General features: G+C 42.6%; 1 protein-coding gene across 3 annotated transcripts in view; it reads left to right on the top strand.

Moving 5' to 3' along the window:
• The window catches only part of large2 (LARGE xylosyl- and glucuronyltransferase 2), a 131,557-nt gene that overhangs the window by 14,804 nt on the left and 99,329 nt on the right, over positions 1 to 17,424 (top strand). For 2 of the 3 annotated variants that reach the window (XM_057839131.1, XM_057839122.1), the window contains exon 2: positions 692 to 916. The exons of the other annotated variant lie outside the window; for it this stretch is intronic. The gene's annotated coding sequence lies outside the window, so the exon portion shown is untranslated. The remainder of the gene's footprint in view (positions 1 to 691; positions 917 to 17,424) is intronic. 3 annotated transcript variants of the gene reach the window in all.

The following is a 17,424-nucleotide window of genomic DNA, read 5'->3' on the forward strand; positions in this document are numbered from 1 at the left end:
CTACCGCTGACGTCATCCACCTGTTGGGGACGCTAAAGCCCTATAATGGTAGGCGTGGCTAACCAGCAGATTAAAAGACTAATTTCTCGTCATCTGTGCTTTGCTAAATTGTTGTATATAGTCGAATCGTCTCAAAAATGATTCTAATTCACATAATAATTACATTTTAGACTTTTTTTCTCGTGTCATATGCTCTTTAATGTCATGGCGTCTTTAATTCTGCTCTCGCCTCCGGTTAGGGTTTTACTGTTTAATTTTTTGTTTTGTTTTGTTTTTTAAAATGCCCTCCAGTTCAAAAATTTTCCTCCCCCAGAAAATTGAGATTTGAAGCTTTCCAATGATGTATCGCACATGCAATTTGGCCAAATTGGGGGTCTCACAGCAGAACTTCAGGTCACCTGAGTGTTTTCCGCCATATCTATGTGCGCTTGTCCTCGATAATAACGTATGACGTAGGGCTGGCGTATCACATTTGTTCCCGGGAATAATTAGCCCCAACATTAGAATGACTGAAAAAAAAGATGTCTTTGGACAGATTTTTTCCCCGACAAGCCAGAAGATGACTCTACAACCCCGAAGAAAATAACATCTACGCTCCTTCCAAATCACTAAAGACCCACGAACTGCGAAGGAGTGGATTCGTGACCCATTTGTGAATAAACCGAGTGATTCGAGCTTGTCTGTGCAACAGGAGGATCCGCTTATAGAGATCGCAAATGACGGCGACCTTAAACGTACTGTACATTGGAGACAACAACTCTACCGAGGTTCTGGATTAAAGTCATTCCGGAATATCCTGACATTGCCACGAGAACACTGAAAACCGTGAAGCGGGCTTCTTTTACTCTCCCATCACACCTAGATGGGACCATTTCATCTCAACGAAACAAGCTAAGGCCTTCCACTGGTTCAGCGGGTGAGTTATATTTTCCCTGCACTTAACACGACGGGGCTAAAAACAAATGTTAGTTTATATTATATATAGTATTTTTCTGCCGCACATTGCCAGTGTTCTGACAAATTTTGCATGCGCGTAAGGTTAAAAATGGCCACGAATGCAGCGATTCCAAAGTAAATACTACAAACTTTCTTTAAAGAAAGGAATATTAACTTATGTTTGATTATGGACGGATATGTAAAAAAGAGTCCAACTGAATTGAAAAGGGCTTTTTCACCGCCACAAAAGCTTTGGGAGCAAAATTTTATAAGGCTGCAAAATTTGACAAAACACCGGACCGTGAAAAAAAGACCCAAATCACACTGGTCCATGGTGCAAAAAATGGTTGGTGACCCCTGACATAGGGGATTTCAAAACAAGGGCGGCAGATGAACAAGCTAGCAAATGCACGAAATTCTAGATTACAAGGTGTCGAATGGCGTCTACAAATTTAATATCTCGGCACCCTTCTCTTGGATCGCCTGGGCTTGAATACAGTCTTAATTAGCTTGAATTGACTGCAGTTATGACGTCGGGAACACTCCCACAACTTTTAAAAAGTTTTGTTCCCGGTCACATGGTTACCTGTTTATTGTCTTAATAGAAAGGTTTTGGGTTATTTGTAACAGGAGGTGAACCATGTTGTAAAACAGTGAGCTAGCTAGCTAGCTAGCTAAGCCCTTCCTAGCAGTCTGGATGACTTTGAGAGTCAGCACTTTTCTTTGAAAATATTATTTAAGTTGAATAATTCCTCTTATGAGCACGGTCCATAAAGTTACCATCTTCTCCCTTCCTTAGCGTTGCAAAGCTAGTATGAAATAAATGCGTTACTGTTTTTTTTGTTGCTGAATATGGAAACCCAGCAATACTGAGACATGGTTTTATACATTCTTGAGGAGTCATCATCTTTGCACGTCATCTGTGTGTGATTGTGATGACATTTCTGACAAATGGCAAAAGCAAAGAGCAACAGCAGCAAAATCCTGCTTTTCTTCAGATGCTGAGTCAGGGTGTGGACCAGGAATTGACTAAGATAAAGAAGGCTGAAAAGAGGCTTTTAAATATTTCAGGTGGTGCAAGGGTTTTCAGAAGGCAGAGAACCAGGCCTGAAGGGCTTTTTGGAAGTCTTGTATTGGCTCAGTTTATAATTTCTAAATATGCACTGATTGTTATCTAGTTCTGTAATGGTAAAATGCCAAGGTGCTAACAATGGGCCCAATGCATTATGCAGAATGCTTAGTTTGTATTTGAATGAAAGTGTCACATGCTGTTTTGGGCTTGTTTGTTTTGATTTTGCTATGTTTGAACTTCCTTCTAGGTGTCGTAGGAAGGAGTGGTCTGTTAGGTGCGTACATTTGCTGAATGACAATAAACTCTTAAGCCAAGGCAGCACACACACATTGATGGATCACTGTTTTGTCCCCTTAGTTGAGTGGTTAGCTTACTCTTGTTCATGGAGAATTAGTAGGTCATGATTTCCGACTGCATGAGTTGTATTCATTGATGCATATTATGCAAATGTTTCAGTATTTATAAAAACTTGTTTTATAAATAATTTCTTTACTGCTGTTTTGATTTAAAAAGCCACTGACTCAGACCGCTGTTCTGTAAATGGTAAGGGTGTAACGGTACATGTATTTGTATTGAACTGTTTCGGTTCGGGGTTCTCGGTTCGGTACGGGGGCGTACCGAACGAGTTTCTGACAAAACGTAAAGTGCTGTCAAATTTAGTGCGTTAACGGGTGGTAATTAATTTTTTTGAGTCAATCACATTAAAATATTTGACGCATTTAACGCAGACGCGGAATGCCCGCTGATGCTTCCCATAATCCCACTGTTACGTCCCACGGATGGCTGCTAAGGGCGTAACATAAAACGAGACACGCACACAAGTTGCAAGTGGACACAAATTTATTCACACAAGTCGAACTCGCAATGAACAAAATATACAAAATGCGGAAGAAGCTGGCTTCAGCGTAAGCCCAGGCCAAAACAACAAACAAAATGAAACTACACTTGAACCCCACCCGCTAAGTAAACCCTGATCGTAAAAAAGAAAAAACAATACAGCCACTAACCTGGCTTCTACACTAAACAAAACGGGTTGAACGAAAACGGCAGTTTACCTCTACTGCTGCGGTGCTCTTATTTACAGTTGGTGAACAAAAACGATCCGATAACGAATGAACACAAAATACCTCACCGAAAAAGTGGGAGTGTAACAAAATAGCGATTAAATGCACAGGTGAATGAATAGTGAGCAAACAGCTGGCGAGGAGGTACGCGGCACGTATGCTGTCAAATGCGAAGTTGCGAACTCTGAGTGTTGACTGTAAAATGACGAGCGGTCAGATGACATTTGTTAACGCTGCCTTTATTTGGTTAACAAGACTCAGGCACAATACAACACACGCGGGTATGCAAGCTCAAACAACGGCCTAATAGTATTACCCAGAGCCGTATTACCGTGTATCGGATTAGCTGCCGTAAAGCAAGTGTCGTTATTGCCGCAAATGTAAACAAAGCGCTGCATAATGGATACATGTCAGACAGCGGCTAGTTCGGGTGGCCCGTCAGTGGCGGTGACGTCGTCAGCCCATCCGGCGTCAATCAGAGTACGCCACGTTGGGATGGGAGGCAGCCAGCTGGCGGACGCGGCGTTAAGATGACTGACATTCTCAAAAAAGATAACAATTAAACGGCCAGGGCCATCGCACCACTCAGAAGTGCAGTGAGCAGCGTGGGTAACGGTTAAATGTTAACATGGAAGATGGTTGGCCCTCTGGGTGGGGAATTCAAATTAAAAAAGAATATAGATGGAACAACTCTTCACTTCAGTGTTGCAACTGTTCAATTTTGCACATCAGATATTTATTTTAAAGAAAAAGTCTTAGCCAAAGTTATTTTTATTTTGTTTTTCAAAATATCTACATTTCAGAATATTGTATTTTCTATTTTTGAGCAGAATTCTAGCTTTGTATAGGCTAATATTCCTATTGTTGAAAGCACAAAAGTGTGTAATAAACAACTAGCACATTTATATTTTGCATTTTGTTTTCTTACTGTACCGAAAATGAACCGAACCGTGACCTAAAAACCGAGGTACGTACCGAAGCGAGAATTTTGTGTACCGTTACACCCCTAGTAAATAGGTATTAAATATTATTCATTCATTCATTCATTCATTCATTCATTCATTCATTCATTTTCCATGCCGATTTTCCTCAAATAAATTAAATTATTAAATGTTCTAAATTAATATTATAAGTATAGTATTATTAAATACAGTACAGGCAAAAAGTTTGGACACATCTCATTCAATAATCCCAACCTTATTGATAAAGCAATAAATTCCACTAATCACCACTGAAATACCTTTGAAGTTAAAAACCATTTTAGGTGACTCCCTCTTGACGCTCATCAAGAGAATGGCAAGAGAGTGCAAAAAAGTCATCAGAGCAAAGGATCGTTACTTTGAAGGTACGAGAATATTATGCATGTTTTTTAGTTAGTTTCACCTTTTTTTGCTAAGTACACAATTCCACACGTGTTCATTTATAGTTTTATTACCTTCAGTGAGAATTTACAATTTAAATAGTCATGAAAATAACAACTATCAAATGCTCATTGATGCCGCTGTCACTACACCGTCACTGCAACGCAGGAGCATAACTCAGGCTTTAATGGGAAGAAAATTGAATGGAAATTCACTTGAGTTTTAGCTTGCTAACTTAGGCTACGTTCATACTTAATGAACAAATCCGATTTGTTGTCATATCTGGTTTTTTTTAGCGTGCCCGTTCAGACTGCCTTTGTCCATTGAGACCGTTCAAGTATTACACATGCGCTCTAATTCGCAGTCCGACACGGGCTGAGCAAGAAGACGAGACGAGAAGATGCGCAGAAGCACCAAAACAAATGACTACACATGCTGGCTGTCATCCGTCATTCCAGGGCATATTTTGATTTCCAAAAAGAAGACACAAACAACAGACATATAAATAATCTCCGTTTAGGCTTATATTCAAAGTTTATGTGGATCGATAGCATGCACGCACTGTCCGTGCATGGCACACACACGTACGGGCAGTTTGCCCCGACTCTCGGCCGTATAAGCAATCTTTCAATATTGCTCATATAGAGCAGAGAGAAAACCGATCATTCTCAGGCTTATCATCAACCCATTTTTATTTTTAATTTTTTTATGACTGTTGCCAAGCCCGACCCTTCCCCAAAAGCCGTGTTCAAGGCAAGCTAGGCGCTAATGCACAGCTGCACCGCTACCGGAGCGCGCCGTCTCTCTCGCTCTTTGATGACGTAATTGCTGCATGAATTCCGATTTGGGAGACTGCCCAGTTCAGACCGCCACGACGTTCTGGAAAAATGTGGCCCAGATCGGATTTAAACCACTTACGAAAGTGACCCAGATTGGATTTGAAATGGTCCACTTCTATGTGACTTGTCCCGTTCAGACAGTCAAGTTAATGCCTCACTCGAGTCGGAAAAACACGAAAAAATCGGATTCGTGCATTAAGACCTGCAGTATGAACGTTGCCTGGCACGGCCAGACTGTTCTCCCTGTATTTTTCAAACACTGAGAGAATAGTCTGGAACCCAGCCCATTAACGGCCTCTCGAGCAAGTACAAAATCAATCGTCAAATCAGATTCGTTTATTTGCGTGACGTGTTCTTAACGAGCAACGTCACTCTTCCGCCTCGGAAGTCGTCTCAACAACAACACAGATGGCGAACAGGAGAGCCGAGAATATGTTCCAATCCACGGTAAAATCAGTTTTAAATTACCAAAAACACATCGACACAAGTCATTGACAACAGTCTGTCTCGCGCTAGCCATGTTGAATAAACTCCGCTCTCCTCGTATGTTTACTTCCGCGCGCAAGTCCCTCGTCCCGCCTGTCGCTGATTGGTCCACTCCGCTGTCTGTTTGCTGTGGCTTGCTCCGCCCTGGAAATTTTATCCGCTTAATGGTGGCCAGACTCAATAGCTGGAACAGCAGTGAGTCTGGAGTACCAGGCTAGTGTGAACGTAGCCTTAGATCTATCTGTTTTAAATTTGAACTTCTCACTTCGGCACTGTAAATATTTTTCACCCTGGCACTTACGTGCTCATACATTTCTCCGGGGAGAGTTGGGACGGGGCTTTACAGTCCCAGCCCGACTCCCCCCTGTTTTTAATGCACCACACACCAAGGTTGTGGGATGGTTGGGACCTGTTGGGGGAGGGGGGGCGTTAGGGGGGGGGGCTCACGGCTGCCTCCTCACCACAGGCCCCGCCATCCCTGCACCTTTTTTAAATGCACCACACACATCATACTCCACAGAAGAGCTCCGGCAAAGGGCGGTGGGACGGGCGGCTGGACAGAAACTCCATGCTGCGGTCCCACTGCCCCAAGCCAAGCTCTCCTATTTTAATGCATACTTTGCACTACCCTCCCCTCACACCCCCATCACGGTGCTGGGTGATGGCTGCCAGTCGGGAACCTGGCAGCCACAGTAATAGGGTGGTAGGTGGGTCCCACACTTTTTCTATATGGCGTGGCTCCCGGGGTGTAGCCTCCCCTCTGCCTCGGCTGCCGGCCGCGGGAGTGGGATGGGGGGTCGGGTCTCCGATCTTGCATTGCCCCGTGGCAGTTCCTGGGCGTTCTCCTGCCTCCGCCTTCCCCTCTCTTCTCTGGCTGGGCATCCGCCCTGCGCTCCGTCGCGGGTCGCTGGCTGGGCGCCGGTGTAGCAGCTGGGTGTCGCCTGCATTGGCGGGGGACCCTGCCTTGCCTGGGGCTTGGTGGGCTGCTGGGGGTCCCGTGGCGTGCCGTGCCGGTTGGGGGGCTGTGGCTGTGGCTCGTGGCCCGGGTGGGCGGGCGGGGGTGGGTGTAGGCGTGGGGTTGGTGATGCGTCCTCTCCTGCCATCCCTGAAGGCCGGTTGATGGGCGCGCGGGTGGCCCGGGGGACCACCCTGGGTCCCGGGGGGGGACGGTGGGTCCTTTGCTGGGCGGCGGGAGGAGGGATGGGCTACGCATGGACCCCCCACCCCCCCCACCCGCCCTCCCTCCCCGGGCTGGCTGGGTGGGGGCCGTGGCCCTGGGTTGGCGCCCGCGCGGTTTCTCCGCCCGTCTGCATGGCTGTCGCGCGCCCGGTGGGGCTTGCGTGCTGCTGGATGTGGTAGAGCATGCTCGGGTTGGGGGTTCCGGTGCCGGGATTGGCGATGCGGCGGCGTAGGGTTGGTCGCCAACGGGCTTACACTCATAAGAGATTCACACGATTACTGGGTTCTAGATCACAGAACTGATTTGTGTACACTCTACCCCTTTCAATCACTTAGCTTATAGTCTTATAGACACCCCCACCCCCATTCTCCTCTTTCACTGGCCAATTGGCCCCCACATGGTGTAAACCGGAAATACATCTCGCTGACGATAGCACCAGCATATTAGTAACTAGTTTAGATGTTCAATGTATTTCTTGTTGTTGTTTGTGTATGTGTTTCTTTTCTTTCTTCTCTTGTATTTCTTTTCTTCTGTCCCCCCATAATCCCTTCCTGTTCGCTGCTTTGTCATAATAAAAAGGTATTTTGAATGATCACAATGGGAGTATGTCAGACTCTCCATGTGAAACATTAAAACTGTTCAGAATCCGGGCACTTAGACTTCCATTCTCTGTGTCAAACAGCTGAACAGGACAGGTTTAAAAAAAAATAAAAATAAATAAATAAATAAATAAATAAATTTGAAAAAATACAAACTGATTTTTCTAATTTCAAAGGGTTCAGTTAAGGCACGTGCGAAACTCATAAGGGTTCGCTACCTTTAGCAAGGTTAAGAACCACTGATTTGGTTGTTTGAACTCATACAAATACAGGTGGTGGTATACTGCTAACATTGAAGCTTATTGCAAGGAGTGCACAAACATTAAAATATTTGTCATTGGTATGTAACTGTGTGTAACAAAGTAGTACATATACTTACAAACCGCTCTACAAACATAATTTTCAGGTTACCACACGTTTAAACGGGAAACGGTTCATTACATTAGTAGCACATTAGAGCATAGGTTTCTTCACGTTCTTGTGTCACGAAGAGTGAGATACTGTAGGCGATAGGCACCAGCGATGAAAAGGACATTTTTACTCAACCTTCTTATTCTCTTTAGGTACCCTTTTTGCAATTCTGGTTCATGAAGTTTTTGGGCACAGTGTCTAAAAGAACTGAAGAACTTGTGTTGCCTGAGTGTTTTCTTGATAGTTTGGTTGCAATGTATTTGTGTTGTCTTTTTTGAGAGGGGGGGGACAAAAAAGATATTTTTGTGCCTCTGCGTGGGCTATGACTCAGGTCTTCAAGCGCACATCTCAATGCCCACATGCTTTCTGCTCTGCTTATGTGTGTGTCATGGTAAAAGGTGGCTATACATTGGAGGCACAAGTGGGTTTGCTATGGTTTAAATTCGTGACTTCCTGTTCCTTCTATCATCAAGATTTCATTACTCTTTGGCTAGTTTCCCATTTAATGAACTATCTAAGAAGAGCTATTGGACCCATATGAATTGCGTCAGCAAATACAGTGTAAGCATCATCAAACAAAAACAAACAACCTCTGGGAATACTTTGTGACAGAAATTCTCATCCATCCATTCCTACCTGTACACAAAGCTACAAATACCAAGATGATAGGAATGATAGGAATGCTTCAAGCGCAAACAACTATCGAATGCGGCACTGCAAACATTTAATAACACAATAGTCTGAAACTACGTCACAGATATTATGTTAACTTCTGTACAAATAGCCTTTAACTCATTCACTCCCAGCCATTTTTACCGGCGCAACCCCCTTCGCTCCCGGCTGTTTTACTAGATTTTGACTGATTTTGCAAGGCCCAGCGAAAATTCTGATCTATTGCTATATAAACACCGCCAAAAGAAAGATTAGACTCTATTCTTTCAGCAGGAAAAAAAGTTAGTTCATATCTTTTTCCATTCTTTAGAAATCAGCATTAGAAAATAGCTTAGTTTTGAGCAATTTTCCAATTTTTGATGAAACAACAGAGAAATTGAGCTTTTTGTAAACGCATACATTTCGAACATAACTTTGACTTTAACACAGCTATTTTTTGCTTTAGTTACATCCCAAACATCTGAATAATGTTTTCCTTTTACAAAATACCATAAACAACAAGACAAATAGAGCTTTTGATAGCAAAGTAACAATTTATTTACGCATAAATAACGGAGCGATGACGCTGTTGTGGCCGCGACAGCCGGGGTAAACTTTTCCCTCATCGCCGCCTGTCTCATAAAGATGGATTTTTTTGAGTCTTTCCAGCACGGACTCAACGGCATTGTCCGCTGCACTGGTGGTCCCGGTCGTTCTGCTCGGCCGTCCAGCGCCTGGCATCCCAGGCATCCTTACGGTTGTTCTGCTCGGTCGTCCGCCGCCTGGCATCCTAGACGTCCATTCGGTCGCCTTCCGCTGGCGCCCCCGCCGTGCGGCCAGCCGTTCATTCCGTTGAACCGGGTTGGGGGTCTTACCAAATGCGCTACTGCCCTCCAGTGGCCAGTTTTATTGCCTTAAAATGGGTTTTCAGCTATGTGCTTTGGAGCTAAGTTGAATCAGAAACTAGAGATGCCTCTTGTTAAAAGAAACATAAAAGATGTATAAATATGTCTTTGGGACACTGAAACAATTAAAAACAACATATTTATACGTTTTTGGGATTAAATGAGTTAAGTGTCACACTTAGGTGATGTGTTTGAATTGGTTAATCTACGTAGGTGTAACTATAAGCGTATAGTGTTTTTTTAAAGGGGCACAAGTATGTTGCTGTGTGATTTAGAATATATCAGAAAAATAACCCTCTGTCTTTATAAGAGCTTGAAAAGTTTGGTCATTTTTTTGCATTTCTGTTTTTACAGTAATATCATACTCACTGTTACAGCCTCACCATACTACTGTCACAATTGGGTTGAACAGTGGTTCATACTATCGGTATGAAACACTTTATATTGTGTAACAACTGCATCCGTTGTATTGTTGTTTTTGCTGTCCCAGTTACTGCACCTCAAGTCAGCTTATATACCGTATTTTTCGGACTATAAGTCGCAGTTTTTTCATAGTTTGGCTGGATGTGTGACTTATGTGTGAAATTATTAACACATGATATCATTTCACATGTTATTTTGGTGTTTTGGAGTGACACTCATGGTTTGGTAAACTTGATAGCATGTTCTTTATGCTATTGTTGTCTGAATAACTCTTAATAGCTATGGCCACATTCGCGTTCTGCCTTTGGCAATGTGTGTTCAATTGTATTATTGACTTTTTTATATTGAAATACATGCTTTTAGTTTGTGGCGCTCTCACGCCCACGTGGGGGCGCACTTGCACTTGTTTACGTGAAGAAGAGCGCTCACACGCCAGAAGAAGACGGACAGCTACGCAGCTCTGAGTGAGTGGGCGAGTTAGCGAGAGAGAAACACGGCTGTGAACCTACGTTCATTGTTTATGCTTGTAAAATATCTCTACAGAGGAAATGCCTGTGTTTATCATCTTTTCTGTTGTTGTTGTTGTATGTTTTCCACCCGTGATCGGACACTTAGAGCCAGTTGCGTGGATATTCCAGGATGACTTTAATCCAGAACCTCGGTAGAGTTGCTGTCTCAAATGTACGTTTAATAAGGTCGCCGTCATTTGAGAGCTCTCTGTTTATTCACAAACGGGTCACGAATCCACTCCTTCGCAGTTCGTGGGTCAGGTGCCCTTTTCGCCGTAAAAATATCCTTTTCGCTGTAAAAATATTTCCAAAGACGTCTGTTTTCCTGTTATCTTCGCCCGTGTGGGAGCTAATTATTTCCGGTAACAAATGTGCTGCGCCGCGGCCTAGTAATATGCTATTATCGAGGACAAGCGCACATACTGTAGGTATATTATATACACAAACAAAATGCACTGCTAGCAGTCCAATCAATGGACTTCTATGAAAACATTGTAATCTATCCCGTAGTATTATATCTAGAGTAGACAGATATTGGCTTGTTAAGCAGGGGTACAGGGTTAATTCGGCCAGAATGCGGTCATTATTAAATTATTTTTTTCTTTGCGGCCCGGTCGCAAATGCGCCACGGACCGGTACCGGTCCGCGGCCCGGCAGATGGGGACCCCTGCTGTAGAGACAGTTAGCAATATAAATTTTTTCGTTTTACTTGATATATTCCTTTTTTATTGTTTGTCTTCCCTCTGACTCTATTTGGATAAGATAAGAGCAGCTCTCAGCTTCTTCTCCGAAGAAAGGTCAAAGCATAGAACATAGCATAGCTGCTAGTGAAAATTCACTTTCTTTTGAGCCACTTCATGGGTTAACATGGGGCAGGGGTGGACAATAAGGGAAAAATAGTTTTTGAAGTTCACTGGCCCCACCATCAAAACCACTGGCCCAGGTCAATATGTCGGTTTTTGCTCCCAATAATCTCGAAAAATAACAATTTGCTTGAATGACATAACATTTTTCTTCAGGTAGATTTAATGACAAGTGCAGCAAAACGGTGCAAAAACATGAATCTACTGCAAATAATCCTATTCCAATTCCATAATAATTCCAGTACAGCCAACATTTTATCTTGAGAGCTCCAGGGGGAGGCGTGCAAGCGAGAGGGCCACATGCCTGGGCGAAACTTTCCTGTCTTCCCCTTATTTCCCTAAAGAAGTCTCGGTTGTCGTGGCAACAATGCAGAAGTTAAAGAGATGCCAATTATGGCTAACAATTTTCAAGGTAGACCGTCATTATGACGATATTATTTTCTCCATAGTCATGCGGATGAATTATCACGGAATATTCATACCATAGGTTTAATACTCGTTAACTTTTCGCCAACTTTGTTGTATGCATATGTGGTCACTGATCTGCACACCTCACAGTAAACCTCGTTTTTTTGTCTCATCTTAGCCAAGCCAATTCCAGCGGTCCCGCCACTGGGGCTGGAACTCTCCTCCTTTTCTTTTCATATTGGACTTTGCTTTCGTGACTTTTTTTTCTTGAGTGGTCTTTTTTCCGCGGTGCTTGGCTGGGTTTGGGTTTCAGAAAATATGTCGTCTTGTAGTGTAACGTTAGGTGGATACTGAGATACTGACAATCAGCAGCAGTCATCATCAGGTTGCACGCTGAAGGAGAAAAAAGTCGATATTCTCTTTTTACAGGTTCTTTTATTCTCTAAATGAACACATAACGACACACAAACTAGGAACAAAAAGAAAGCAATAATCACCAAAAATGAATACATTATTAAGGAAAGAGTGATTAAAAGCTGGCCGCCCGGGACACACGTCCCCGAGAGCCCCACGCAGACGCCCCAAGTCAATCTGGCCCGAACTTTCGAGATCACAGTTTATATTTGTCGTCATAGCAGACGGCAGGCTAGAGCCAGCCCCTTTATGAAAAACAGTGGAAAAACACTAGAGTGAAGGAAATGTGGACATCAAGGAAAGAAAGAACTCACTGTACATTAGTATCAGTAACCTTGGCCTTGTAAGCAAAACAGTATTTGTCCACGGTGTTCACAAAGTAGACAAAACGCAGTTCTATGGGGACATTAAATGATTATGTGTGATGATGTGAAATGAACAGATATATATTTTCTTTTATTCATATCAGTTTTGTTTTTGGTAGCCATTTTAATTTTTGATTCAGTCTTTTGGACAAAAACATATATAAGTCTTAGTCATATTTTAGTCATTTCGAAATGCGTTGGTTTTCGTCTACTGTAGTTTTAGTCAACGAAAAAGACAAATTTCATCAACTTTTATTCAGATTCAGATTCAGAATACTTACATAATTGTAGTCTACAAGGACATCACCATTTTCATGATGACAATACACACTCACAAGGAAAACAGCACATTATTTGCAATTAATCAAACTCACCTACACGAACTGTATGTAAAATGTTTTCCAAGAGTTTAAAAAGACCGAGTCATCACGCTAAATGCTAATGCTAACGTGAACGCTATGCTAATGCCACAACTTCATTGAGTATGTGATGATCACTCAGCACAGACCTTTAAAGGCTAAAGAAACGTGGCATAGCCAAGATAAGAAAATAAAAGTTACCAAGCAGCACCTGACACATTTTTCACAAAAGGAGCCTCGAATGAGCACACGTTTAAGCCGATGTGTGGGATGGGGGGGGGGGGGGGGTGTAGCACGTCACATGAGTGACACAACCAAATGCTGCTAAATGCGTTCTAACTACACCTACGATAACAAAATGTCACACATTGTGAATTTATGACGTAAACTATGGCGAATTTTAATCTAGTTTTCATGTCGTCAGACAACAACTGCCATCCATCTCATTATGTTTTAGTCTCCCATGATGTTTTCAGCGCGTCATCCTGACGTCATCGTCATGAAAAAATTGACGAAATATTTTCATTGTTGATGAAAACAACACTGATTCATATAAACATATACAGTACAGTATCTACAGCTGCTTCACACGGGAACATGTGGGAGAGCAAGCGAACGAGGTGTGTTTACGCCCATAGAGAGCAAAAGCTGCAGTATAGACTGTAAGGTTGTTTTTGATCGGGATAGCGTAACGTAATCAAAACACGGAACCAGTGGGAATGAATGTGAGATAAGAATTTTTTTTTTTTTTTTTAATTGACGCAATATTTTTACTGACCTCACCGGGCCAGTGGTTGGAGCATTCTAATCGCCCTGACGGTTTTAAAAGTACGTCTGGGCCTCCGGGCCATTTATATTGTTGACCCCTGTGGGGGCTTGCCTATTCACATTTGAATAACAGAAAGTGTATGCGTTGAAAGATCGGAGCGGAATCTTCTTGAAAGCACCTAGAGCATTCTAGGGGATTCAGTCCTGGCCAGCGAGCTTTTGGTATTTTCTTAACAAATAATGTAGCTTAGGTGATTATTGCTTTCTTTTTGTTCCTAAATTGTGTGTGGTCATCTCCTGTTCATTAAGAGATTTAAAGAACCTGTGAAAAGAGAAAATCAACTTTTTTTCTTTTTCAGTCCTAAATGTGTTCCTACTTATACTTTATACTTGGCCAATAGAGCTGCCATAGTCAGTTAGGAAAGGCTGTAGCACCTCGACAACCCTTGTAAGAATAAATGATGTGAAAAATAGATGGATGGATGAATTTTCTAGAACTTATCCTAGAACAAACTTGCAAAATCGTATCACATTAACCGCTTCACTTCATACTGTTTGACGACTCTGCATCATTTGCACAGCTGGCATTGTTTCGTTCAACTGCAATTTTCCTTACTTTGCTCAATGGCTCATATAAATTGCAGCAATTATAGTGGCCTGTTTGTTATAAAAGTAGCATGGCTTAAATTACAAGAGATGAATTCCTTGTGAATGTAACATGATTTTTTATTCTGAAAAACAGACAAGCAATTACCTACAATCACAGTAGGCAGGGCCTTGTCTGGGTGAATGGATTCCTTTGCCTGCCGAAGTGTAAAGCTACATTCACACCGGCCGCGTCATTTGCTTGTGGCGCGTCGGGTTTCCATTGAATGTCAATGTAAACGTGCGAATAGGCCCGTCAAGCTGCTTTGGCGTCGGGGCGTTGCGATGACGCCAAATAGACTGTCGCGCGTCAAATTTAACGCGCCGCAAGGAGATGGTTTGGTTGAACTTTCTGCGACTGAGTTCGGCGTCGAGAGGGAAGCAGCCAATCGAATACCTTTTCTCATTCACGTGACATTAGCTGCACCGGAGCCGGAAACCTGCTGCCACATCCAGTGAACACAGGTCCAAACATTTCGAACTAATCAGAAAATGAAAGGCGCTTTGATAATTGCTGTGAGTGATCATACTGTCCTTTACAACACGACGTTGCCAGCATAGAAAGACCGGAACAGGAGGACGCTGCCTCGAGGGAAATAAGCGATGTGCTCAATGTTTCTGGTAAGTACTTAACGCCGCAGCTAACGCAAAAAAGGTAGCAAATGCTAAATTACGAGCTATAGTACTTAAAGCCAACAACTTACTACAACTCGGACAAAACGGGAAAACTGCTATGCTTTATTTGTTTACAATTATCTAGCGGAGGACTGGCTGGTTCGGCGCCGGTGTTGTGCTGAAAAATAGCCGCCTCGCGTGAAATGTCTCTCCTGACAGGAACGCTTATTTATAACCAGGGGTGCACATAAGTGGTCCGCATGCGCGCAGGCGTACTGGACGTTGACAAACGCGCTGGCCCTCAACGGCGTCGGCTTCCATAGGGCTTTTGCGTACCGATGGCTGACCACTGTATTTGCGGCGAACATGAGAAAATAACTTCTCAAAATGTCGAAGAGGCAGGCCACACTGAGTAATTACTTCCGTGTTCCCCCACCCCCGCCAAAAGACAGACAGACGACAGAGACGTCACGGAGCTACCGAAAAAAGGGACTTTTGCTGAAAAGTGGCTACAGGAGGTACCATGACTAGAAGCAAATGATGCCCGCATGGAAATGCGGTACAAAATGTGCTGTGAGAATCCCAATGTCGCAGATAAGAGCAGCACATTTTATGTAGGGTCAAAGAAACAGAGAGCATGTGGCAATTAAGCAAACTATCGAAGTCAAACAGCCCTATGGACAAGTGGCGGAATAGGGCAGAATAAATGTAATGAACAGCGACATGCACTGACAAACGTGTTTTTGCTCGCATTTTACAAAGCTAAACATGCACGTTCAATGAGGTCTTATGAGGAGGACACCCCACCCACTTTTAACAATAGAATTACCATGGGTGTCCCATTTTGTCCCATGGTAATTCTAGTGTTATAAAAGCTTGGAGTTAATGTGGGAGCCGCATAATGCCCTGTATTTTGAATTGGTGCTTTTTATTTCTTTACATTTCACTTCAAAGTAATGGCAATTTTGTTGTGCCAGTTGATGTTAATCAAGCATTAATTGTTAATATAATTAATTAAAGTTAACTGGCTCTAAATAAAGCTTGTCATAAATTTATCACATCAGGCGGGTCGGCTCTCAAGCTCAATGAGGACCAAGTCACATCTCCAGGTCCTCCTCTGAGAACCTGGGCAAAAAAATTATGTGCACCCCTGTTTATAACGCTTTATTAAGGTGAAAACATTAAATGTTTTCATGAACGCATTACAGTAATGGATTTATGACTGTAAAATCAATTTTAAATGACTAATTCAGCATTGTTACTATGTTTTTTTTTTTTTTTTTTTTAAATTTACCAATATCTATTTAATTAATTTTCTTTTTTTTAAACATGAGCCAAGACGAGCATCAGAGTTTGATGGGGGACTCCACTCCTTGATAGAGCCTATCTGTCCTGCGACTACACCCTCAATGGACTGTCCTCCTGGAACACCTGCCTTGGGAAGCAAAAGCCATGGGTCACATCGCAGAAACGCCAGCCATTGAGCTCTGTGCTACTCCCCTTCCACAGTTAGCTGAGGACCCCTCGTCTTTCACCCCGGTAGTCACACCACAAAGGCCACGTGGTATGTATAAAGTTTATTAATCGACGTAACCGATGTTTGTGTTGGACATGGTAGGATTGTGTTGTAATGGCATGAACCTCCTCTTTTTTTAATACAGATAAAAAGCGAAAGGTGGGAGACTCCGTGGGAGACCAGAAGAATGAGATTCTCCAAGCCATCAAATTCCACGGAAACGATGCACCAACCCACAAAATGAACCACTGTCTTCTGGCAATTCAAGAGCTTATCGACACACTTCCAAAGATGAAGCAGCAAGAGCTTCGATTAAAGTTGCATCAGCTTGCGTTTGAGTTTGTGAAGGCACACGGGAGCTCTTAGTTGTTATTTTCTTTTAATTTTTTTACTGTGTGAATTTTTTCTTCTACAACTATTGTACTGTGTGTATTTTGCAGTGGGGAATTATAGTTTCATTAGTACCAAATTGATCTCTTGCAGTCTGGTCCGTTATGTACAGTATGGTGTATCGAAGGAGTCAAATTACAATCAGACTTAAATGATTCGGAGTGTAGTTGAAAAAATGGCTTACAGAGGAGGTTTTTGCATTCTTCTATGTACAAAGGTTTGTTAAAAAAAACCTCAAAATTGTATTCATTTCTACTTCATTTGTTACCTAGTTAGGTATTGTACAGCTAAACTCATAGTTAGTTACAACTTGGGTTTTCATTTATTATACCATCATTTCTATTTTCATTTATATGAGCATTAAAACATCAGGCATCAACTAAAAAATGAATTACGGGGTAGTATGAAATGTAAACTCCCAACCCCCTGCACCAACAAATTAGCTGACAACTGTCATAAGTACATACAGTAAATACTTGATTACGGTATTATTGATCCACATTTTTATGTACCTAACCTCTTAGTTTTCAAACAGGTGGTTAAACGCAAGGAACTTAATGAATTGTATAGAGTTTGTAATGATTGTGTGTTCAAGATATGACAGGCCTGAGCAAGAATTGAAATACTTGGTGATAGATTGGCTCG

The sequence above is a fragment of the Corythoichthys intestinalis genome, chromosome 1, assembly GCF_030265065.1.
Source record: "Corythoichthys intestinalis isolate RoL2023-P3 chromosome 1, ASM3026506v1, whole genome shotgun sequence".
In the NCBI taxonomy this organism is placed as follows: domain Eukaryota; kingdom Metazoa; phylum Chordata; class Actinopteri; order Syngnathiformes; family Syngnathidae; genus Corythoichthys; species Corythoichthys intestinalis.